This window comes from Ochotona princeps, chromosome 25 (genome assembly GCF_030435755.1).
Source record: "Ochotona princeps isolate mOchPri1 chromosome 25, mOchPri1.hap1, whole genome shotgun sequence".
Lineage (NCBI taxonomy): Eukaryota > Metazoa > Chordata > Mammalia > Lagomorpha > Ochotonidae > Ochotona > Ochotona princeps.
Genome location: NC_080856.1, coordinates 3373442 through 3398561, shown reverse-complemented (window position 1 = coordinate 3398561; position 25120 = coordinate 3373442). Strand labels below are relative to the sequence as shown.

The window sequence follows — 25120 nt, the reverse complement described above, 5'->3', positions numbered from 1 at the left end:
ATGGGCGACTAAGTGTCGTGCATTTCCAAGCAGGCTGATAAGACCCATGTGGCTCTTCTGTCCTTAGGAAGCCTTCAGGTCATGGCAGACAGGGAAAAATCTATCATTCAAGGAAGGGATCAGTTGGGCCTAAGGACAAGGCGGGGCATCTGGGTGGAGAGGACTAGAAGTTTCTCTACTTCCCCAGCACTGGATCCAGAAAGAGCCAGGCAGTGCCAGGGAACGGGAGCTGCAGGCTAGGGAGCACAGGCCCCTGCCTGTGAGGGACTGTGCTTGTTCACTGCAGCGACAGAAGGACCCTGTCCCAGAAGGCAGCCTCAGCCAGCTCACCCAGGAATCCCTCTCTTGCCAAGGTAACCCCAGTTGCGGTCTTGGGACAGCAACCTGTTTTCTTGGGAGAGTAGGTGGAAATCAACCACACTGACCTGTTTCACACTTTGGGGTTAATACTGGTAACAGCCTGTGTCACTTGGACTTCTCAATGTTTGTAGGATTTTGGAAATTTATCTTACCAAGGAATCTGACAAAACTTCACCACACAGCAGCCTAGATCTGATTTTCTCTGATCCTTTCTTCTGTGAAATGCTGGTCGTAACCCAGTCCTTCTGTGCTAGCTCGGTGGGCCCTGACCTGCACACGTGAGGTCGCTCGGGACCCTGGAGCCACCTCAAAACATTTCATATAGAACCCTAAGAGCATTAGAAACAAGAAAATACCAGATTTTATTTATTAAATGGACAGGAGTTGACAATTCTAGTGGTGGGGAGACCAGAAGAGCCTGTTAGTTATCTTTGTGAGAGGTGACAGGTGCCTGAACCAAGTTAAGAAATGACAGGAAGGTACAGGTTTCCAAGTCTCACTAGATGTGGGCTGAATTCTCCTTGTGGGTGGGCCGCCTTCCTTCAGGGCACACTGGAAACTTCTATTTGTAGGTATTTTGATTTAGGAGACACAGGGATTCTTTCTAAAAAGTATAGCTCGCCCATGTTTTTGTTGAGCTGTTTCTGACATGTTTTGGAATACTTTGGCGATCTCCAAGGCCAGCATGGGGGTAGCAGAAAGGAAGGGGACGGGAATGCAAGCGTTAAAAAACACATGTTCCCAGGCTGAGGAGCTAAGATTCCAGAGTTACCATCTGAGGTCAGAATTTACACAGACCACAAAACTACCCCTCAAATATCAACACTGGATGGCTTTCCCACTGCCCCCCCCCGACCCAACTTTGCGGGCACCTGACTAGGGGACCCCCTCGGTTTCACACAAACTCCGAGACAGCAAGGGCTTTGTCCTGCCAACAGGTGCATCTTCAGCGCGCCCAGAACTCTATCTGACAGAACAGAGCCCTCCAGAAAACGTTCGCAGGACGAAACGAAGCAATACACCAGTCCCTCGCTTTGTGCAAAAACTTTGCTTTTAAAATGCCCGGGCAAAGATCTGAAACAGAGAATCCAGGGATATGGCGGCAAAAGGGAAGCCACCACAAAGCAGAGCCGAGAAAGATGTGCCAGAGCCCCCGGTCCCCGTCCGTGCACCTTCGGGAGGTCCTAACTCCCCGGGCTGGGGGGCGAGAATTCTGCTCTTTTTCCACACCAGCAACCATTTTGGGCGGCCCGCGTCCCTCCTCCGGGGCAGCGACGTGGCGCCGCTGCAGTCGCCCTCCCGGCTCCGGCCCTCGGCCGAGGCTCTGCAAGCCCCCGCGAACACGACGGGGCGGCGGGGAAGGCCGGGGTCGCCAGGCCGAGCCCCCTCCCGGCCCGCCGCCGCCGCCGCGGCCGCACGACCTCCCCATCATGGCGGCCGCGGGCGGGGAGGCCGGGCGTGCGTCGCGTGCGTGCTTCCCCCTCCCTCCCCCTCGGCGGCGGCGGCGGCAGAGGCGGCAGCGCTCGCCATTGCCGCTGGTGGCAGGAGGCTGCGAGGAGCCGGCGCGGTCGCAGTCTCCACGGCGCAGGCCCACGGTAGCGCAGCCGCTCTGAGGTGAGTGCCCTACCGCGCAATCTCCAGCTATTTCAGCCCCGGCGCAGCCGCAACACGCCGCCCGCCCGCCGGCCGGCCGGCCCGCCCCGCAGCCGGCACCCTGCCGCCCCCGGCTTCGGGCCCGGGCCCCCGCCGGATTCGGCCCGCGTCTGGCGAGGGGCCCCGGCCCGGCCCAGTCAAACCGCCACCCCGAGGATGCGCAGGCCGCACTAGGCCCCAGGCGTCCTGGCGGGCTCGGGAGGGAGGCGCTTGCCCTCCAGAGAGCCCCGGCCGGGGTTCCGGCCTCCCCCGCCGCCTGGAGCGCTCCGGGCCGGCCGCGGCCCTCTTCCCCGCCGTGGAACCTGGGGCCCGGCCTTTCCCGCGGGCTCGGGAGTGGGAGGCCCGGGACGGCGCTCCGGGCTCGGGAGCGGGAGGTGGGCGGGCGGCGCGGGACCGGAGCGGCGGCTCTCTGCTCGCTCCCTCGGCCTTTTCCCGGGCTTCGTCCTCCGGCTGTACGGCGCGGTCGGGGCGGGCGCGGGAGCCGCTGTCTCCGGCGGGAGAAGAGGCTGGCTCTCGGGGGCCACCCCCGAAGCTTCCCTCCCGCTGGGGTGGCGTGGGCTTGTTACCCAGGTAGACCGGGGACGGGGAGGGGGGACGCTGGAACGTGGCGCGTTGCCCACCTTGCAAGTTAGGAGGCGGCAGTTTGAGGAGGAGGGCGCAAAGTCCTTTTGTACGCAGGAATAGGGAGCGACATTGTGTTCCCCCCACCCCCTCAGCTGTGCTGTGCCCAGTGGAGGGGGCTCGGTTCTTTACCTGTGGTGGTGGTGGTGATGATCTTCGCTAGGGTTTGGGGGAGAGGAGTGTCACGCCCCTCTAAGGGAACCAAACCTTTGCCCGTAGGGAGCCAGGGGCGCCGGGCTGGCCTTGTGCGTGTTCCCTTGGGTCCCCGTGCTGGGGAGGGGGCACCATGGGGGTTGCCCTTGCAAGCTGCGCGCTTCAGCAGTGCAGGGCTGTCCATGGCCTCGCTCACCTGTTGTGTCGTTGCTGCTGGTCCCAGAGTTTCTGCCGTGCATCTGCCTGTGTCCACAAGAACTTGAAGTGGTTTTAAAAATATGTATCAGTGTTTTGAGGGTGTCAGGCGATGCTGCTCCAGCCGGCTGGAGGAGCTGTTGCCTGTTCGGTCTGGCTTCTTAAGGATCAGATGGGAAGGTATTAACTGCTTTACCTGAGAGCTCCTGTCCTTCGGGCCTAGTTCTGTGTGTTGTCAGAGTGAAAATGTGCATTTTCTTTAGCGCTTGGAGGCCGTGTGTTGAGGGCACCCATTCGGAGCTAAGGTGCTGTGAGGGGACATGGCAGCCCAGTGGGGTTCCTCGGAGGATGGTTGCAGCGTTTGTCCCGGCGTGCGGACACCTGTACCTTTTTTCCTCTCAGCCCTACCTGGCAGAGTTTCTTTGCCTTTGGCCTTGAGCAGTAAGTTCTTGGGTTGTTCCTCGCTCAGGGGAGAGGAGGGCGGGGAGCCCAGGGCGTGTGGGGTGTTTTTGGTGGGGTTCTGCCTCGTGGGTGTGTGTTTCACAGTTCACCCTAGGACCATAGCTTCTGTCTGCGCACCCGTGTGACTCCCCAGTGGCAGGAAGGGTGCACGTGAGGTCGCGACATCCTTAACCACGCACAGGACTTTGTGTCCAGGGCTTTTATTTTTCTCCAGAAGTTAGACGGTGGCTTTCAGCAGGCCCGTGACCCAGTGGGTGAAGAACTGCTCACTAATGTTTTGACTCACTCTTAGGTGAAGTTCTTTGTTTTCATCCCTGTGTGTTGGGAGGAGGAGGAGCAGGGCTGTTTTTTTTTTTTTTCTTAGTAGTTGTCATGCTTTGATTTAGCAGAAGCATTGCTTATTCTCACTCTAGAATCCTTACCTTGTTTTAAGGAAATTTAGCTCTTGAATTTAAAGATGGAGAGTTGGAGTAGGGATTCAAGGAGGACTTCAGGTTTTTGGCCAGCAGTGTGTATTCCAATGGAACCCGACATTGAAGGGTCTTTGCTTCATTAAGCCGTGATAGATTGAGATCATGACTTTGTCAGGGCCCTGAAGCCCGTTTCCTCTAATTGAAGGACCCGGATTTTCCTTCCCCAGGCACTGTTGGTTCCTCCAGACCTGGACTGTCATCAGAGAGTGGTTAATGTGACTCTCTTCAGGGCTATTTAAGATCTTTGTGGTCTGAGAATAAACTTTATACCTTTTATATGCATATGCACTAAGGTGGTGGGAATGTGACCTGTCCGTTGGTTCTTTTTTTTTTTTAAAGATTTATTCATTTTATTACAGCCAGATATACACAGAAGAGGAGAGGCAGAGAGGAAGATCTTCCGTCCTATGGTTCACTCTCCAAGTGAGCCGCAACGGGCCGGTGCGCGCCGATCCGAAGCCAGGAACCTGGAACCTCCTCCAGGTCTCCCACGCGGGTACAGTGTCCCAATGCATTGGGCCGTCCTCAACTGCTTTCCCAGGCCACAAGCAGGGAGCTGGATGGGAAGTGGAGCTGCCAGGATTAGAACTGGCGCCCATCTGGGATCCCCGGGGCTTTCAAGGCGAGGACTTTAGCCGCTAGGCCACGCCGCTGGGCCCTCCCTGTCCATTGGTTCTTTCATGAGTTTTGGAAAGCTTGTGTTTTGGTGTCTGGAGGGATTGCGTTATCAGCCTTTGGATTCACTCTTCAGCCCTGCTTGGGGCCAACAGGAAGTTAATATGTCCATTAAGCTCGTCTCAGGTAGACAGGCGCAGTGGGTCGTTTTGAAGCAGGCTTATTCATTCACTTAGGGGGCTGAGAGTTGGAGGGTGAGAGCTCTGTAGGCTGTTGGGTTTCACAAACGTCTAGCTCTAGAGCTGGCTGCACCCTTGCTGGGCCTGCGGGATCAGGTTAGGGTATGTGATGCTTGCCACTACACACTGAAATACTATTGGGAAAATCAATCATATATATATATATATATATATATACACACACCAGTTTTGGTTTTTGGTTTTTTTTTAAGATTTATTTATTTCTGTTAGAAACACAGAGAAAGAGACACAGAGACACAGAGAAAGATCCTCCATCTGCTGGTTCACTCCCCAAGTGGGGCACAATGGCCAGAGCTGAACTGATCCAAGCCAGGAGCCAGGAGCTGCTTCTGGGTCTCCCATTTGGGTGCAGGGTCCCAGTCCCTGGGGTGTCCCCTATGGCCTTCCCAGGCCACATGCAGGGAACTAGATGGGAAGTGGAGCAGCTGGGACATGAACTGGAGCCCACATGGAATCCTGGTGCTTGTAAGGTGAGACCTGTAGCCACAAGGCTGCTGTGTCTCTTCCCCAACCCTTATTTTTTTGAACCTACACTTACTTTTTTTTTTTTTTTATTGTATTTCATGTTTTACCTGAGATCTAAAGCCAATGTTTTCAGCCTAAATTTAGCCAAGTACAATTTTCCTTAAATTCTTCGTAAAGCAGCAATGGCAAAGAAACACACTTGTTAAGATTTAAGAAACATTTGAACTTGGCATGGTAGCCTAGTGGCTGAAGTCCTTGCCTTACACGTGTCGGGATCCCATATGGGTGCTGGTTCATGTCCCAGGTGCTCCGCTTCCCATCCAGCTCGCTGCTTGTGGCCTGGGAAAACAATTGAAGACAGCCCAGAGCCTTGGCACCCTGCACCCATGTGGGAGACCCAGAAGAAGCTCCTGGCTCCTGGCTTTGGGTTGGTACAGCTCTAGCCATTGGGGCTGCTTGGCAGGGTGGGTGGGGGGTGAGCCATCGGATGGAAGATCTTCCTCTCTGTCTCTCCTCCTCTCTGTATTACTGTATTTCCAATTTTAAAAAAAAAATCTTAAAAAAATTTTTTGTTTAGCCCAGGTTCAGTGTTGTTTTAGTCTCTGGGTACATGTTAATTTATGCGTGTTCTATTTCATATAGTTCCTGGGGAAGCCAGGTGTGGATTGTCCACTTGACCGGGTTTTCAGTTGGTGTTTTGGTATGCACCCAGTCCTATTCTAAGGTGGACAGGCTGGGAAAGCAATAGTAAAAGGAGGTGGAATAAATGAGTCTCATCTATCTCTGGAAGATGACAACCACACTGAACTTTGGAAACTCAATCCTAGAGCAGTAAGAATTTTTTGCTTAGAGTTATTTTAGTAGGGATAAAACTTGGCAAATAAGTTTTTGAAAAGTATTATATATACCTTGGGAAATATGTTTTTTTCCCTAAAGTACAGTTCAAAATTAGGCTAATGCGTTTTCAAGTAGTTTAGTGACTGAAATTTAGAAAAGTCTTCATTATATGGCCTTTGTGTCTAAAGTATTTTGAAGTGTGAATATGTGACATCAAATTAACTTCTCTGAAAGAGAACATCTTTATGGAGAAACAGTTTAATTGAGATGGTCTCGTATGTTAAACTAGTTGCAGTGAAGGCAGGCCTAAGACATTTTTGATCCCTGGAGACAAACTGTGTTCTGTCACTAATAGAAGCTACTTGAAAGATAGTCTGAGGCCTGGCTTATCCTCCACCTACAAGTGCAGGGATCCCATGGGTGCCAGTTGTGGCCTGGGTGCCAGTCAAATCCTGGCTGCTGCACTTCCCACCCAGCTCTCTGCTCGTGGCCTGGGAAGACAGCAGAGGACGGCCCAAAGCCTTGGGACCCTGCACCTGTGTGGGAGACCCTGAAAAAGCTCCTGGCTCCTGGCTTTGGATCAGCTCAGCTCCAGTCTGTTCCGGCCAGTTGGGAAATGAACCAGCAGATGGAAGATCTTGTCTCTGCTTCTCTCCATAAATCTTTCCAATAAAAAAGTCTTAAAAAAAAAAAACTCAGTTTAACAACAACAAACAAAAAGCAAAATACAGTCTGATGAGGTGGAGGCCTCCTCTCCCAGATCCTAGACCGAGGAGTCCGCCTTCAGCAGCCAGCAAGGAGCTACCGAGGTGTCAGATTGCTTTAGGACGGGAGGCTGTGGTGGTGGTAAGGGAAGGTCTGGGTTACGAGGGCAAGGGGAAGATGAGATTGGTACAGGAGTGCTTTGAAAGGTAGGATGAACGCTGGAGTTTGGGAGGAGCGTGTGGAGTGGACGCTGGAGTTTGTGGGCGGAGCGTGTGGAGTGGACGTTGGAGTTTGTCGGAGGAGCTTGTGGAGTGGACGCTAGGGTTGTGGGGGGAGTGTGTGGAGTGGTGTTTTTTTTTTTGAGTAGTTTTAAGATAAGCCACAAGAGTTGCTTTTCGTGTTGTGGATCATCAGATGTATGATAGTTTTATTTTTGGTATAGATAAGCATAAAATTTACATTAATTTTGGCATGCTGATTAGTGAGGTAAAAAATGTGAAAAGTTTGGCGGATGTAGTTCAAGTGGGCATTTTCTTAAGAACCCTTTAAGTGGCACCTGTTGAGCAAACTGCCAAGCCTTTCGCAGAATCACCATGAGGAGAGTTTTGTGCATATAGGCTAAGGACATTTTTACAAAAGAACTTGTGTTTTACTTTCGGTTAGGTTTTTGCTTTTAAGAAGTTTGTGAGTCTGTTTTACTATTGCTCCTGAATGCTAACGTGGTTACGCTGGCAGCTAAGCCTATAGAGAACAAGAGGAAGTGAGGAAATGTTTTCATGAAGCGCTGCTAAAACTAAACAGTAGGCCGGAAGTGAGGAGCTCGGCTCTGGGGACTTGATGCTCGTCTGAGTTCAGGTTGTAAAGAAGTCGAAGAAACTGAGGAAAGCGACAGAAATTCTTTTTATTTACTTTTTAAATGTTCAGTAATTATATTTTACAGCACATAGGCATCAGTCATTTGTTTGTTTATTGCAAAGGCAGATAGAGAGGAGAGACAGAGAGGAAGATCTTCCATATATTGGTCACTCCCCAAGTGACTGCAACGTTTGGAGCTGAGCCAATCCAAAGCCAGGAGCCAGGAGCTTCTTCAGGGTCTTGCACGTGGGTGCAGGGTCCCAAGGCTTTGGGCCGTCCTCTGCTGCTTTCCCAGGCCACAAGCAGGGAGGTGGGTGGGAAGTGGAGCACCTGGGACATGAACCAGCGCCCACATGGGATCCCGACACGTGCAAGGTGAGGACATTAGCCACTAGGCTACCATGCCGTGTCTAGTCAGAGAAATTCTTTTTTTTTTTTTTAAGATTTATTTATTTTTATTTTAAGGCAGCATATACAGAGAGGAGAGACAGAGAGGAAGATCTTCTGTCTGTTGATTAACTCCCCAAGCGGCCGCAACAGCTGGACCTGAGCCAGTCTGAAGCCAGGAGCCATGAGCTCTTCCAGGTCTCCCACGCGGGTGCAGGGTCCCAAGGCTTTGGGCCGTCCTCGACTGCTTTCCCAGGCCACAAGCAGGGAGCTGGATGGGAAATGGAACACCCATTGGGATGCCAGTGTTCGGAGGTGAAGGGGTAGCCAGTTGAGCTAGCCCAATAGGTCCGGGATGTGGGTATTTTAATCATGTCTTTAATTTCCAAGCTGGTTGCCTACTCCTTCTAATATTAAAAGCTGTCTTAGAAGTCTTACTAAATTCCATGATTTAGGCAAATAATTTGAATCAACAGTCTCTTAAAATGCAGATTCCTCTAGAAGAACATCGAAGTTTTACGATGCATTATCAGGTGTGCTTTGAATGGACACCCCTGAGTCTCTGGAAGACGGGTGAGACGTGTCAGTGCTGTGTGGTTTTCCTGGGAGAGCACTCCTTCCTTGTGTGACACAGCAGCCAGGAGCCTCTTCAGCGATGCGGATGATCGCATCCGTTGGTGATCGTGTTGGTTGCCTGAAATCCATTGTCTTGACAACTGGAGTAGATCAAGGAAAAGGGAGTTGGAGTGGGTGTCTTAGGTGAGTAACCTTGGCAAGTGGGTAGGCACTTGGAGAGATGGAGTAGGACACGGAGCAGCCCCAAAGCCCAGCTTCAGGATTGTGCCACCTGGTTTGGATTCCTTATTTTTTTAATACACCAGAATTCAAATTTCAAACTGGCCTAACTGAGCACACCGGGTAATGGACTTTGTGGGAGAGGTCAAATTGCTGTTTTAAAGAGAAAGTGCATTTTGAAAGGAAACAAATTGACTCATAGATCGAGCTGATAGAAAACATTTATTTGTTTTAGAAAGCAAACAATTTTAAAAATTGCTTATACTTTGGAAAAAATGTTTTTGAAATTTATTTATTTTATTACAAAGTCAGATATACAGAGAGGAGGAGAGACAGAGAGGAAGATCTTCTGTCTGATGGTTCACTCCCCAAGTGACTGCAATGGCCGGTGCTGCGCCGATCCGAAGCCGGGAACCAGGAACCTCTTCCAGGTCTCCCACATGGGGGCAGGGTCCCAGTGCATTGGGCCGTCCTCAACTGCTTTCCCAGGCCACAAGCAGGGAGCTGGACGGGAAGTGGAGCTGCTGGGATTAGAACCGGCGCCCATATGGGATCCCGGGGCGTTCAAGGCGAGGACTTTAGCCACTAGGCCACGCCGCCGGGCCCTGGAAAAATTTTAAAGTGACAAATGTTTTAGTCTCGCAATATGGGGCAAGACATCTATTTATTCTCTCAATTCTTTTAAAAATTGTTTATTTGAAAGAAAGTAATAGAGAGGGAGAGACTAAACTGTCATCTATGAGGTTCACCCTGCAGGTGGCTACAGCACTCAGGTGGTCAGGCTACAGTCAGGAGTCTAAAAGTCTGCCTCTGCTCCCCCCCCAAGGCCAGGGGCAGGGTGGGGGGCCTGAGCACGGGGCCATCTTCCACTCTCTTCCCAGGTATTATAGCAGGAAGCGGGGTAAGAGGCATCGCAGCTAGACTCAGAGCAGCACTCGGATGTGTTAACCTGGCGTCCCAGCTTAACTTGGGCTGTAGCCCTGTTCCTTAATTTTCTTTTCATGAAAACTTCATTGGTCTATTTTGTAGCGTCTGAAATACAGTTATAAAGTTCTTTAAAATCCAAGATGATGTAATGCTAAATGGGATTTTTGTTTCTCAAGTCATGATTAAAATTTAGAAATTAAAATACATTTGTTTACAAATGTTTCATACTAGGTTTCTGAAATTTTGAATTACTGGCAATTTTTGTTTCCTCTGGTCTTTGGATCATTAAGAGTAAATAGGAGGCAGTTTCTATTAGTTAGATTTTAGTTTCTGGAGCGGAATTCTCCAGATGTTTGATTGCTCCCCTCGCAGTTAACAGTTAATGCCAGCTGCATTGTTCTAAAGGAACCCTGAAGAATATTGGAAGCTACGATACAAATAAATACATTGAGTATTCTTAAACATAAAAAATTGTGTTATGTTACTTACAAATAACTTGTATGGGATTCTTTTTTCTGATTGTCACAGTAATAATTGTATCTGTTCATTGTAGAGTGTGGTATTTTGGCATATACATGTATGGTGTTCAGAGCAGTTAACATATAGTTTGCACCTCAAACATTTTCTTTGTGACAGAAACATTCAAAATCTCTAACTGTTTTGCAATAGCAACCATTTGGGACTGGCACTGTGCTGTAGCAAGTTAACTTTGCTTGTGACTTTGGCACTGGTTTGAGATCTGTCAGCTCCACTTCGCATCCAGCTGCCTGCTGATACACCTGGGAAAGCTCTGGAAGAGGACCCAAGTCCTTGGGCCCTACACGCCTGTGCGAGAGCTGGAAGAAGCTCCTGCAGTTGGCTGCCCTGACTGCTGTCCTGTTGTGACCCAGTGGATGGAAGATACTGTCTCTCTCCCTCCTTCTCTCTGTTCTTACCCTGCCCCACCCCCTCTGTAACTCTGCCTTTGAAATAAATAAAAAATACATTTTTGTGATAAGTTCCCCTAAAAGTTTCCACATAGGAGTCGTAGGAATTAGTGTGATTCAGTGTGTTTGCTGTTATGTGTCTGGCTTACTTTATGTAGCGTTATGTTCGCTAAGTGTGTTTGTTTTGTTGCAAAGTGAATTACAGTCATTAATCGACAAGTGATTCCATATAGAATTTTAATGTTTTGTCTTTTCCTTTGGTTTGGGCCCATATGTGTTTTTTGGCTTGTTTTCTTTTTCTTTCTTTTTAAAAAGGTTTATTTATTTATTTATTTATTTATTTATTTTAATTGGAAAGTGAGATATACAGAGAGGAGAGACAGAGAGGAAGATCTTCCCTCTGATGGTTCACTCCCCAAGTGACCTCAATGGCCGGTGCCACGCCAATCCAAAGCCAGGAGCCAGGAACCTCCTCCAGGTCTCCCACGTGGGTGCAGGGTCCCAAGGCATTGGGCCATCCTTGACTGCTTTCCCAGGCCACAAGCAGGGAGCTGTTTTTTTGAACTTTTAATGTTGTTTACGTAGTTGACAAGAATGCATACCCATGAGGATCATAGATTAGGGTGGGGAGGGAGGCTCAAGGTATGAGGGAAGGGGGTGGAACAAAAGATTTCACTGTTTCTATTCCTTTTTCTCCTGTATGGGTTGGGGGTGGGGCTGTGTGGGTGTGTGGGCCCTGCTGTCTGGCTCCTCCCCGGCCCAGTCCTGGCTTTCTTTTTTTTTTCCTTTAATATTCGTTTATTCATTAATTACATTGCATTACATGACACAATTTCATAGGTACTGGGATTCCCCCCCCTTCACCCCAAACCCTTCCCCCATCATGAATTCCTTCACCTTGATGCATAACCACAGTTCAAGTTCCGTTGAGATTCCCTAATTAAAAGTTTACACCATACAGAGTCCAGCATCCCACTTGTCCAGTTCAAGTTCAACGGCCTCTTAGGGAGGCCCTCTCAGGCAGAGCCAGCAGAGCGTCACCTCGATCAATTAGAAGCTCCAACATATCATCAGCAACAGTCCAGGTATGATGAGGCTGGTGCAGAGTCCACTGATTGACATAGTCCGTCTTAGGGTTTCCCCTTGTCCAGTTTTCCGCTGGAAGCATAAAGCTGAGGTGGTTGATTCATCTACTCCATTTTCCATCTTTTTTTGATTAATGTTTGATTCCTCCATTTTGTTCAGGGGAATCCCCCTAAAAAAAACTTTGAGGCATTCCCAGTCCAGGCTCCTACATGTACTACTAGTAAGCACAGTGCCCACCACCGTCCATCACTCCGATCAGCTGATGGTTTTAACCCCTGGATAGTCCTGGCTTTCACAGCCGTTTTGGGAGAAAACCCAGCAAAAGGATGATCTCTGCCTTTCAAATAAATAAAAAATAAAATGCATTGCTTTTTTGTTTATTTGGAAAGCAGGGAAACAAGGACTCTCCAGTCTATTTGCTCATTCCCCAGATGCCTTCAACAGTGAGGGAAATGCCAGATGGGGGGCAGGAGGCAGAGCTCGGTCAGGGCTCCCAGTGGGTGGGAACCTGCTGCTTGCCGGTGTGTGAACTGGTCTTGAGGATGTGGGATGTGGGCCTCTCAGGCAGGACCCCAAGAGCATCCCTGACACCAGCCCTGCAGCAGCTTGGACACCCAGAGGCACCTGCTCTTGGGCCACAATAAGGATCATACAGTGTTCACATCAGACTTGGGACAGGCAAATTGTGTTCACTGGGTCTTTTTTACCTGTTTGAAAAGTGAGAATGGAAATGACAAAGTTTCTTCTAACAATCTGTTTTAATTAATTCTAAGTTTGTTGTGATAACCAATAATTATAACTTTTCTTTATAAAGATATATGCTTATTGTGGAAAAGTAAGATAACTAACTTATATCAAGATAAATACATTATGTCGTTTGGTATGATTTCCTAAGCATACATGTCCAACCACAGTACATTTCTGAGTACATGTTGGCTGTATGCACTAATAAGACTCATTTACTATCTTGAACCTGTAATGTTTATGAAAATCTGGTATTGTCATTTTATTTTTGTTATGAAACATACTTAATGCTTCAGCGGCAGTTACAAGTGCATTTGTTTTAATAAAAGAATACACTCTTGTCCAGGAAACGTTTGCTGTCTGTTTGTGGTCTGTATTTTGCCGAGATCAGGGTAGCATGGAGTCAGTCGTGCTGCCCTCCTGGGGTGCGAGTGCTGACCCCCCTGGTGAACTCGGCCCCAGTCACATGGTGACTTGCCTGTTCTCATCTCCACATCCTTGTGGGCATCTCTCTCAATACAACTGCTTTTGTTTTTCCTCTTAACCTGGGAATCTTGTAAGTTGCTAATTCCACCGAGCGCTAAGAACAGTGCTGTAATACAGTAATGTTAAAATTGCATGTGTTTTAGCATTATTTCTGGAGAATTTGATTCTCTATGCAGAAAATATTTATGTGTACATAAAAATCTATGAACCTAATTCATACTTTCCCTCAATGATGTATATGGTTGCACAGTATGTGTTTGTAAAAATGCCAAAGATAAAATAGACATGCAGTCTAAAACTTGAAGCACCAGTACTGCTGCTTAGGACTCCCAGCCTGCATGGGACTTGTGGGACTGAAAGTCATGCTGAGTCCAAGGGGGAATGATGAGCAAATGAGAAGGCCAAGGACATTCGCCGTAAACTTGTGGGCTCCACTGTAGTTAAAAAGAATATTCTTCTTTGATAATATTATTAACTCTTAGTTGGATCTGGTGTGTTGGCTCAACTAGCTGATCTTCCACCTCCAGTGCCAGCATCCGATATGGGCACCAGTTTGTGTCCCAACTGCTCCACTAACCGTCTAGCTTTGGGCCTCAGAAAGCAGTGGAGGACAGCCCAAATCCTTGGGACCCTGCTGCCATGTGGGAGACCTGGAACAAGCTCCTGGCTCCAGATCAGTTCAGCTCCAGCCGCAGTGGCCATTTGAAGTGACCCAGCAGATGGAAAATCTTTCTCCTTCTCTGTAAATCTGCCTTTCCGAAAAAAATAAATCTTTTCTTTAAATAAACCTTAGCTCTTGGTATACCTTTTTAGCTTCATAAGCTTTATTTTATTTTATTGGAAAGGCAGATATACAAAGAGATACAGAAAGATTTTCCATCTGTTTGTTCACTCTGTAAGTGGCTGCAACAGCTAGAACTGAGCCGATCAGGAGCCAGGAGCTTCTTCCAGGTCTCCCATGTGGTTGCAGGGTCCCAAGGGTTTAGGTCATCCCCCACTGTCCTTCTAAGCCACAAGCAGGGAGCTGGATGGGAAGTGGGACAGCCAGGATATGAACCAGTGCCCAGATGGGATCCTGGCACATGCTGGGCTCAGCTTCGCAAATTTAAAATTATAGTTAACTTTTCACTCCTGTTATACATGTGTGATTTTAATTTTATGAAATGAATAATTGGACCTTAAATTCTTTATAAATATTTTATACGGTGTAATCTTTAGAGCTGATATGTAACCAAGTATTTCTGCCTACATAAGTAGTTTCAGTACAGGGATGGGGAGCTCCCATCGCATGAGCTGTATCATGTCCTTGAAGTCACCTGGTTTGGCCCTGCCAAGGCAGACACAGGCAGGACTCAAAGCTCAGTAAATCTGGAGCAAGTGTAAGTTGATAGCTTTGTATGGCCAGCAAATGATACAAATATCCAAATGGCCATTGGTAGGAAAAAAAGGTTTTCCACTCCTGCTTAGTAGCTGGTTTTTATTTTTTTGTAAAAAATGGTGAACTTAGTTATTGCAACATTTTTCATCTAAATATAGTCCTGTGTTGCTTATAGTTGGTTGGATTCTGAGGAGCACATCACTAGGTGACTGCACTGTGGGAGCATCAGGCAGGCACTGCTCTACTTCAGTGTAGAGTCTGAGCCTTGCTGCTGCTGGGCCTCTGGCCTACATAGTACCTTGCCATGTTAAACACTGTAGGCCCTGCTTCCACAGCAATGTGTGTGTGTATCTAAACCTGAAAAAGATCCAGTGCACGTGTGGTTCAGGAGATAAAGCCATGGAGCTGAACAGGACACTGAGCGCGCGTGGGGCTTGCAGGGTGTAATCGCTGAGGGAGTGTGACGGCCTAGGACAGCATTGTAGGCGTCCTTAAGCCTGCATGGAGGCCACATTGGGTGACAAAGGGTGACTTTTTCCTGCATAGCGATTACTTAACTGCCTGTCACTTCATCTGTTTAAAAACTGTTTTAACTTTTAGGCTCTTGTAAATAATGCTTATTTAAGAACTCATCGTATATAGCTGAACAAAACATATCTTCTTTATATTTAATCTTTACCCATAAACTTTTGTTTTAAAGAACTACGACAAATGCCCATCACAAGTCTCTTGCTTTTTTTTTTTTTAATATTTATTTATTTTTATTGCAAAGTCGGATATACAGAGAGGAAGATCCTCCGTCCAATGATTCACTCCCCAAGCAGCCACAAAAACCAGAGCTGAGCCGGTCCGAAGCCAGGAGCCTGGAGCTTTTTCCAGGTCTCCCACATGGGTGCAGGGTCCCAAGGGCTTGGGCCGTCCTCAACTGCTTTCCCAGGCCACAAGCAGGGAGCTGGATGGGAAGCAAGGCTGCTGGGATTAGAAATGGTGCATTCTACACAAGTGACAGGGGACTAATATCTAGGATCTACAAAGAGCTTCAGAAACCCAGGGATAGTGAAAAAACAAACCCTGTAGCAAAATGGGCAAAGGAAATGAACAGACATTTCTCAAAAGAACAGATTCAAATGGCTAACAAACATGAAAAGATGCTCAGGCTCTCTAGCCATCAGAGAGATACAAATGAAAACCACCTTGAGGTACCACCTAACTCCTGTGAGACTGGCCTACATTCAGAATTTGAAAAACAACACATGCTGGCGTGAATGTGGGGAGAAAGGTACCCTCCTTCACTGCTGGTGGGAGTGTAGGCTAGTACAACCATTGTGGAAATCCATATGGAGAGTGCTTGGAAAATTGCAAATAAACCTGCCATATGACCCAGCAATCCCGCTCTTAGGAATATACCCAACAGAAGTAAAATCTGCATACGAGAAGGGAATCTGTAATCCTATATGTACAGCAGCACAATCTACAATAGCAATGACATGGAAACAAACCAGATGTGCGTCTAAGGAAGAATGGTTAAAAAAACTGGTACATCTACTCAATGGAATATTATTCAGCTGTCAAGAACGATATTATTCTATTTAAAACCAGGTGGTCCCAACTAGAAACCATTATGCTCAGCAAATTGAGTCAATCACAAAAGAATAAATACCATATATTCTCTCTCATATAAGGAAGCCAACATGGAAAGGGTAAGTCCAATAGTCCAATCTATACTGTTTTTTTGAGCGTCTGTTGGCTGTTTTGGCTGTGTCTCAAATGTTTTGATGTTTTTATGTTGGTTTGTTTGCTTCCAAATAATTTCTTTTCTCTAGTGGAGTTCATCAAGTGCCCATGGAGTATGCAATGGCAACATAGTTCCTAAGAGACTTCTGTGTTTCCTTTTAGTTAAGCACGTGCTGCCTACTCAGTGGCACATTACTTAATCAAGGTGCTACAATTTGTTGTTGACGTTGTTGCTGTTGTTATTCATGCTGTGATTGATGTGGCTGTTATGAAATGATGTCAATCCGAACAATAGTTAAAAAAAATGTTCTAGATATGAGAAAAAAATGTCTTTGGTATTTTGAGATTGCAATAAGCTTGTAAATTGCTTTAAGTACAATGGGTATTTTGATGATATTAATACTTTCAATATATAGGAATTTGATTTTAACAGATAATTTTGTACTATGAATGTTTACTGTTAGTACCAGGTGTGAAATATAGCTTTTTGTTATTGTTATACTTTTGTTTTCAAAAGATTAATTTTTCTGGCCGAAAGTCTTAATTATTTTAGAGGTAATCTGTGACTACTTTGCCATGTGTGTGTTTTTCCGTTCTTCCTGCATGTTCCATGAGGAAGATATTCTGACTTTGTAGATGAAACATGCTTATGCTTTATTGTACAAGAAGTCTTATGTTTTTAAAGCAAATAAAGGTGTTAAAAAAAAAAAAAGAAATGGTGCCCATATGGGATCTTGGCAGGTGCAAGGCAAGGACTTTAGCCGCTGAGCTACCATTTTGGGCCCATCCATAAGCTTTTTTAAAATCAAAATTTATAATGCTAGTTGTTTGCTTTTTAAACGTCTTTGTTACTGAGAAAGACTCAAACACACAACTTAGGCTTTGCCAGGGTCCAGGGATGCGCATCTTGGCGGTGCACCTGTGCATCTGGGAAGGCCTTGGGGGACAGCCCGCCACCAGTGCCTTCTCCACATAGCTCCCGAAGCACCTGCTGGAGGGAGGCAGACATCCTGCAGGAACAAGTCAAACTCTTCCACTTCCTGTCTGTATCTGAAAGGTTGGGGGGCTTGGTTAGTTCTCAGTGGTCTTCATTTAAATCAAATCCATTTTGTAACCAAATGAATGGTTTATATTCAATGCTCTTTAAAGGCATTTTTATTTATCTTTGCTTAGGATTCGTTTCAGACTTTTGTTGTAGTAGTGATGTTTATTTATTGGCCAGTGCTGTTTCATGGTTTCCTTTGTTAAGAATGAGGATTATTTTGTCACAAGTCTTTCCCGAGGAGGATCAAGGGCTGTGCAGCTGATCATTGAATGTGTGTGTTCTGATTTAGCTTCTAGCTTCAGGACTTGACACAGCTGTGCAGTTGCTGGATACCTGTGCTGTGCTTCAACCCCCAGTGAACTTCCCTTCTCAAACGCACTGTCCCACTCCTGTCAATAATACGATTTCAGCCAGTTTCTCATGCCAGAAACCAGTCTTTCTGTCTCATCAAATCCTTATTAAGCCTTCTAAATAAACTCAACTTGTCTCTTCGTTTTTCCTTCTACCGTGTTGTCTGTGTTTCCTGAAGTGTCCTAGTAACCTGACTGGGTGCACCTTCTGGCTTCATGCAAATCCATGCTTAGTTCTGACACAGTGAATTGGTTTAAAACACATAGGTCTGAGCTTGTCCCCTACTGAACTTAATGTGAAGATAAAACTCCTTCTGGTGAACAGAACCACCTTTTGGACAGTCTGTCTCTTTTTAGAACATAAATATTTATTTAATTGAAAGGCACAGTTGTAGGGAGAGGGGAGGGGATGTTCCATCCACTAAGCAGCTGCTGGCACTGGAGCTGGGCAGCAGGGCCGTGGGTACTCGGGTCATCTGCTTTCCTAGGCACACGAGCAGAGTTCATTAGAAGCAGCTGGGACACACACTGGGGTCCATGGGAATGCTGGAGTCGCAGGTTTGCCATAGCACCAGCCCCTTGAACTTGGTATCAGCCATGTGTTAATCTGCTTGGAAGACTGCAGACTGTTCTAACTCCTTCAGGTGTCTGTCCACGCATCATTTTCTCAGGGAAGTTTAACTGATCTTTCGCTTGTACTTTTCTGTCATTGAGAAGATCCATGTATGTGATTTTGGATTTGTTTGCAAATTGCTGATCTCTGTATTTTCAGCTGATTTGTACATCACCAAGTCACAAGAGTAGATGCTGTGTTTGGTTTTGTCACTAGATGTGGTGCCTGACATGTGACAAGCAGTGTCTTCTTAAGTAATTGTAGAGACCTTGCAAAAGCTGTTTGGTAATATTTTACCTAAATAAACTTTCGTGGTACCATTGGACATCTTATAATTTTCAGAACTCCAACTGGAAGGCTAAAGCAGGCAGTTCTTTTTGGAGCCCGAGCAATCAGTAGGGAAATTTTAAGTTGAAATTAAATTTTCAGACCAAGTAAGTGGTCTTTAACCAAACTTTGACACTAAGCTAACTTTGGGGAAGTAGTTAAGTTTCCATCATTAGAGATATTGAACAAGACTCACGGCGTTAACTTTGGGGAGAAGAACTGGCTTAAAAGACTAGGAATTCCATTGCATCCGCATTGCCTGTACAGCTCTGCTCCCGGCCGCTCACTGCTCCCTGTTCACACTCCCTTCAGGACAGTGCACTCTTGTCAGACTTCTGCCCTCCGTAATGTCTTAACTGTTTTTCTTATTGGGGCTATCTGCCCTCTAACACAGTGAGGGAGACCCTGTTCTAAAGCTCATTCCTCATTAGATTGAAATGCCTCTATCTTTCCAACTGCTCTTACTGCTATTGGATCTTTTCATAGTCCCCATGGAACCTAATGGGGGTAGTTCTATCTGACGTGGTAGTCTAGTGGTTAAATCCTCACCTTGCATCCGCTGGGATCCCATATGGGCTTTGATTCATATCCCAGCTGCTCCAGTTCCCATTCAGCTCCCTGCTTGTATTTTGGGAAAGCAGTGGAGGACAGCCCAAAGCCTTGGGACCCTGCACCAGTGTTGGGGGATCCAGAAGAAGCTCCTGGCTCCTGGCTTTGGATTGGCTCAGCTCTGGACGTTGCGGCCAGTTGAGAGTGAACAGTGGACAGAAGATCTCTCTGTCTCCTCTCTGTAATCTGCCTTTCCAATAAAAATTAAATATTTTAAAGGGAGAAATTTCTACAACAAAAAATCTTCATAATCTGTAATTCCTTTCTACACAGACAAAAAAGCATTGTTAGCAGTTTCAGTATAACTTTCTAGATTATCTTCTTTGCCCATAGCCATATCCATAGCTTTTTAAAGTCCATACTCATTTTAGCTGACTGAGTAACCTGTTTTCCAACCCCCAGAGCACGTTGTGGGATTCTCCTGTCAATATCCTGATTCCACCCCATCTTTAAGACTGTTATCGTGCTCCTCTGCAGTAGCAATTTTTAAATTTACTTCCAATTAGTATTTCCTGTGGCATAGTACATGGGCTATGCTCCAAAATACAGCCCCATTTCATTAATATTTTGCCCTTGATTCCCTGTCTTCCTCATTTTTTGGATAGTTCACTATTAGGGGATGGTGATGTGTGTTGCTTTTCTGGCTTGTCTGTAGGTCAGGACTTCAGCAAGTACTAATCCCGTCAAGCTGCACACGCTGACACACTGTTCTTTCAGGCAATAGCTCTAATTTAATGTCCCTTTCATAGATTTTAGAACAAGATCTTGGCAGCCAAAATTATACTTGACACGTTTATTCCAGTGTATTGCTGCTGGTGAAAAAGGCGGTTGACTTGTTTTGACCCAAGTGAGCCTAATTCTCAGAGACTAAGAAGGTGGGTGACTGGCAGCTTGAGGGGCTTGGTAGGCAGCTGCAGGATGGCCATTGTGGCCAGGGCCAAGTGCTGCTGAGAAGTGTGGATGGGAAATTATGTTTGATAGCCTCTATTTTTGAGAACTTTATCGAAGATCACATTGAGAAAGTAGTGAGAAAGAATATTTTCATGTTTTTTTTTAGAAAGAATATTTTTACTTGATTCTCCCTTGTCCAGTACTTACAGTTTTAAGCATATTTATTCTAAGTGGATATGACATTTTTTTGTAGTTATGGAAACATTTTGATGATTAAAAAAATAGTAAACAAGAAATAGTGTAATTATTACTTGAGTTCTTTAGAAAGGTGGAGTTGTAGTTAGCAGCAGTGAATTCCTCTTCTGTTTCGGAAATGTTTTTTAACTATTGAACACATTCTAAAATTGAGACATCACTTCTAGTTTTAGTTTTACATTAAACTGTTTTCTAAATTTTATTTATATTTAGTCTTGAAATGTGCTTTTTTACGTCTGATTTCCTTTTCTTACATTGGAATCCATTTTTAATGTTTTGTTTGTTTTTCTTGATTTATTTGAAAGGCAATGCTACATCAAGAGAGAGGGAGTAACAGGTTTCACCCACTGGTTCATTCTCCAAATCTGGGCTCGTCTGAATCCAGGAGTCAGAAGCTTCCTCTGCGTCTCCATGTGGGCAGGAGCCCAAGCAGTGGGCCACCCTCAGCTGCTTTCCCAGGCTTGCTAGCTGGGAGCTGGGTCGGAAGGGTAGCAGCCAGGCCTCTCACTGGCACCCATATGGAATATGCTCTTTTTTTTTTTTTTTTTAAAGATTTATTCATTTTATTACAGCCAGATATATACAGAGGAGAGACAGAGAGGAAGATCTTCCGTCCGATGATTCACTCCCCAAGTGAGCCGCAACGGGCCGATGCGCGCCGATCCGAAGCCGGGAACCTGGAACCTCTTCCGGGTCTCCCACGCGGGTGCAGTGTCCCAATGCATTGGGCTGTCCTCAACTGCTTTCCCAGGCCACAAGCAGGGAGCTGGATGGGAAGTGGAGCTGCCAGGATTAGAACCGGCGCCCATCTGGGATCCCGGGGCATTCAAGGCGAGGACTTTAGCCGCTAGGCCACGCCGCCGGGCCCTGGAATATGCTCTTAACCTCTGTCCAAATGCCTGCCTCCTCACCTACCTACCTACCTTTCTTTCTTTTCTTTTCTTTTCTTTTCTTTTCTTTTCTTTCTTTCTTTCTTTCTTTCTTTCTTTCTTTCTTTCTTTCTTTCTTTCTTTCTCTCTCTCTCTCTTTCTTTCTTTCTTTCTTCTTTTTAATAAAGATTCATTTGTTTTCATTTGAAAGTCAGATTTATAGAGAGAAGGAGAAACAGAAAGAAAGATCTTCCATCTGCTGGTTCACTCCATAAGTGGCTGCAATAGCTAGAGCTGAGCCGATCAGGAGCAAGGAGCTTCTTCCAGGTCTCCCATGTGGGTACAGGGTCCCAAGGCTTTGGGCTGCCCTCGACTACTTTCCCAGGCCACAGGCAGGGAGCTGGATGGGAAGTGGAGTAGCTGGGACGCAAACCAGTGCCCGTATGGGATCCTGGTGCATGTAAAGCGAGGACTTTAGCCACTGAGCCGTCGCTCCTGCTCCTCCCTTGGCGCAGCAACCTTCTGTTTGCTCTCTCTTCTTCTGAACCCCTCCCCAGTCTTCCCCTACATAGCAGCCACTGATCCTTCAAAAATGTAAGTAAGACAAACAGACCACATTTTTCCCCTGTTCAGAACTTTTCCAAGATTTCCCACTTCATTCAAAGTAAAACAAGGTTATTAACGTTACCTCAAGGCACCTGAGCAATGACTCAATTGGCAGATCCTCAGCCTACAGGCATTGGTATCCTATATGGGTGCATATCTGTGTCCTGGCTGCTTCACTTCTGATCCAGCTTTCTGCTTGTGGCCTGGGAAATCAGCGGAGGACGGCCCAAAGCCTTGGGATCCTGCACCCACATGGGAGACCCTGAAGAAGCGCCTGCCTCGGGGCTTCAGATTGGCTTATATCTGGCCAGTGTGGCCATTTGAGGGGTGAAACTGGATGTTAGATCTCTCTCTCCTTCTCTCTGGAAATACGCCTTTCCAATAAAATAAATATTTAAAGAAAAGCGAAGGCTCTGCACACTGATCCCCCGCACCTTAGTGGGCACTGCTAGTTCAGTGGCTGCAGACACTAGGGCCTTGATCATGGCACACACTCCTTTCGTAGCAGCTTGGCTTTGGCTGTTTGATCAACCTGAGGTACTCTTTGCCTAAAAATTTTATCTCCCAAATTGCTGGAGACCTGAGTTCAGGTAGCTTGTTAGGAAGGCATCTTCTGGCCTATACCCATTTCATAGACTGTGTTTCCCGTAGACCCTGGGTTCATGTTGGGTGGCCTTTCCTCATCCCCAGGTATTGGGGCAGTTGGGGGGCTGGGTATGGCTTCTCCCCTTATTTCCTCCCTTCCCTCATATACAGGAAGAAGAAATAAAAAATTTGGAAACAGTGATCACACCCAGTTTCCCCTAACCCTCGATCCTTTCCACCCTGATCAACTGTGTAAACATCATCAAAAATAAAAAAAAACTGAAAAAGTTTAAAAAAAAAATGTTTCCCTATAGGAATACTAGGTTAGGCTGCTGCTTTGTGCCCCCGGCGTCCCACATTGGAGCACTGGTCCCAGCCCTGGCTGTTGTGCCTCCAGACCAGCTCCTGCCAACATACCTAGGAAAGCATGACTGAGTTTTAGAAATTAGTAAAGTAAGTACTGTATGTTTTTTTTTTAAGATTTATTTATTTTTATTACAAAGTCAGATATACAGAGAGGAGGAGAGACAGAGAGGAAGATCTTCCATCCGATGTTTCACTCCCCAAGTGAGCTGCAGCGGGCTGGTGCGCGCCGATCCGATGCCGGGAACCAGGAACCTCTTCCGGGTCTCCCACATGGGTGCAGGCTCCCAATGCATTGGGCCGTCCTCGAGTGATTTCCCAGGCCACAAGCAGGGAGCTGGATGGGAAGTGGAGCTGCTGGGATTAGAACCAGCGCCCATATGGGATCCCGGGGCGTTCAAGGCGAGGACTTTAGCCACTAGGCCACGCCGCAGGGCCCAAAAATAAAGATAATAAGAGAAAAAGATAAAAAGATAATAGCACAATAGCCTAGTGTCTATATCCTTGCCTTGCAAGCCCAAGCCCTTGGATCCCATCTGGGCACTGGCTTGTGTCCTGGGTGCTTCGCTTCCCATCCAGCTCGCTGCTTGTGACCTGGGAAAGCAGTCAAGGATGGCTTTAAAGCCTTGGAATCCTATACCCACATAGGAGACCTGGAAGAAACTGCTGGCTTCAGATCAGCTCAGCTTCGCTGTTGTGTCCACTTGGGGAGTGAACCAACAGATGGAAGATCTTTCTCTGTCTCTCCTCTCTCTCTACATATATACCTTTCAATAAAAATAAAATAAATCTTAAAAAAAAAAGTTAATAGCATTGTTCCAGCATAATGGCTCAGTTGCTAAATCTTTGACTTGCACACACTGGGATTCCATATGGGTGCCAACCTGTGTCCCGGCTGCTCCACTTCCCTTCCGGCGCCTTGCTTATGGCCTGGGAAAGCAGTAGAGGATGGCCCAAAGCCTTGGGACCCTGCACCTGCATGGTGACACAGAAGAAGCTCCTGGCTTCTGTCCAGCTTCTATGGCCACTTGTGGATGGAAGATCTTTCTGTCTTTTTCTTCTCTCTGTAAATCTGCCTTTCCAATAAAAATGAATAAATCTTAGTAAAGAAGAAAGAAGATAGTAGTATGGTAAATACAAACCCAGTCATATAAGAAAAGGGGGGAGGGACTTGGAGTATGTCTACAAAACAACTCAGTCACGTGACTGGCAGGGAGTTGTGCTTCGTCCCCCCCTTTCGTACCTATGTTTTCTGTTACTGGAAAAGAACATGTGTCATTTCTATAAGAACACACGCATTTTTAAAACTAAAGATAGAAAATGAGAATTTCCAGTCATGGTTTTTCAAATACTGATACTGAAGCAATCTGGAAGTACCTGGGAAGAGTTCAGAATGTACTCATTCAGTGAACTCGAGGGTGCTGGAGTGCAGATGGTCCTAGAGGCATAGTGTTGGCCTTTAGAGTTTCCTAATTTTATCCAGCAGCAGTTCTTAGTTATCTCAAAGGAGAGCCATGTGCTGCAGGTCCTGCAGCTAGGAAACAGCTGTGAGTGAGTGTCGGCTGTGTTGACAGTGCCCGCAGAATTGAGGCCTTTGCACCGGCAGCCCCGCCACAATGCTGGGCTTCACTCGGTGCAGCCTCTGAATCAAAGTGTCCTTTGTGCTCGTCTCAGACTGAGGGGCGGGACTTGGGGCAATTTATGTTATTTCTCCTTAATGGAAATTGAGGCAGCCTCTAATCCTGCTATCACATGACAGCTACTTATTTGATTTTTGGCAATTTGGGAGCAGCTGTGGACAAACGATTATTCTGCAGAAAGCCTTGCCAGCTGCATGCTGATCTGCTCGCAAAGGCTTGGCCGTGCTGAGCTTCCTGTGTACCAGGTTTCTAACCCAGGGGTAGTTCAGCAATTCACCTGCTTTATATTCACTTAAAATTAAAATATCTATCTATATATATTTGAGGCTGCCAGTAAGCATGTAAAGGTTGTCTGTTCTAATTATTGTCACCGACACAGACTAGGTGTCCGGTCCACTCACTGCATTGTGCTGCCTTTGCTTGTAAACCGTAAGCTGTAAGGGGGATAGAATGTGTGCGCCCTGGAAGGTGGGCCAGCATTAGCTTCCTATTTGGCAGACTGAGTTACTGTAAAGTGTCTGGTGGAGGTTGATGTTGTAGCTCAACAGGCTAATACTCCAGCTTCAAGCGAACGCATCCTATGTGGCGGCCGGTTCATGTCCCAGCTGCTCCACTTCCCATCCAGCTCCTTGCCTGTGGCCTGGGAAAGAAGAGGACGGCCCTAAGCCTTGGGACCCTGCACCGCATGGGAGACCCGGAAGAAGCTCCTGGCTTCAGACCAACTCTGCTCCAGCCTGTTACGGACAATGAACCAGTGGATGGAAAATCTCTCTGTCCGTCTCTGCTTCTCTCTGTTAGTCTGCCTTTTCTAATAAAAATAAATAAATGTCCCACTCCCTTTAAAAAAAGA

The 25120-nt window shown here is 46.7% G+C and overlaps 1 protein-coding gene across 3 annotated transcripts in view; it reads left to right on the top strand.

Moving 5' to 3' along the window:
* The first annotated feature begins 1847 nt into the window (after nucleotides 1-1847).
* The window catches only part of NRF1 (nuclear respiratory factor 1), a 90999-nt gene continuing 67726 nt past the window's right edge, over nucleotides 1848-25120 (top strand). The window contains exon 1 of one of the 3 annotated variants that reach the window (XM_058654896.1): nucleotides 1848-1974. The gene's annotated coding sequence lies outside the window, so the exon portion shown is untranslated. The remainder of the gene's footprint in view (nucleotides 1975-25120) is intronic. The other 2 variants (XM_058654895.1, XM_004592529.2) reach the window with 2 other exon arrangements.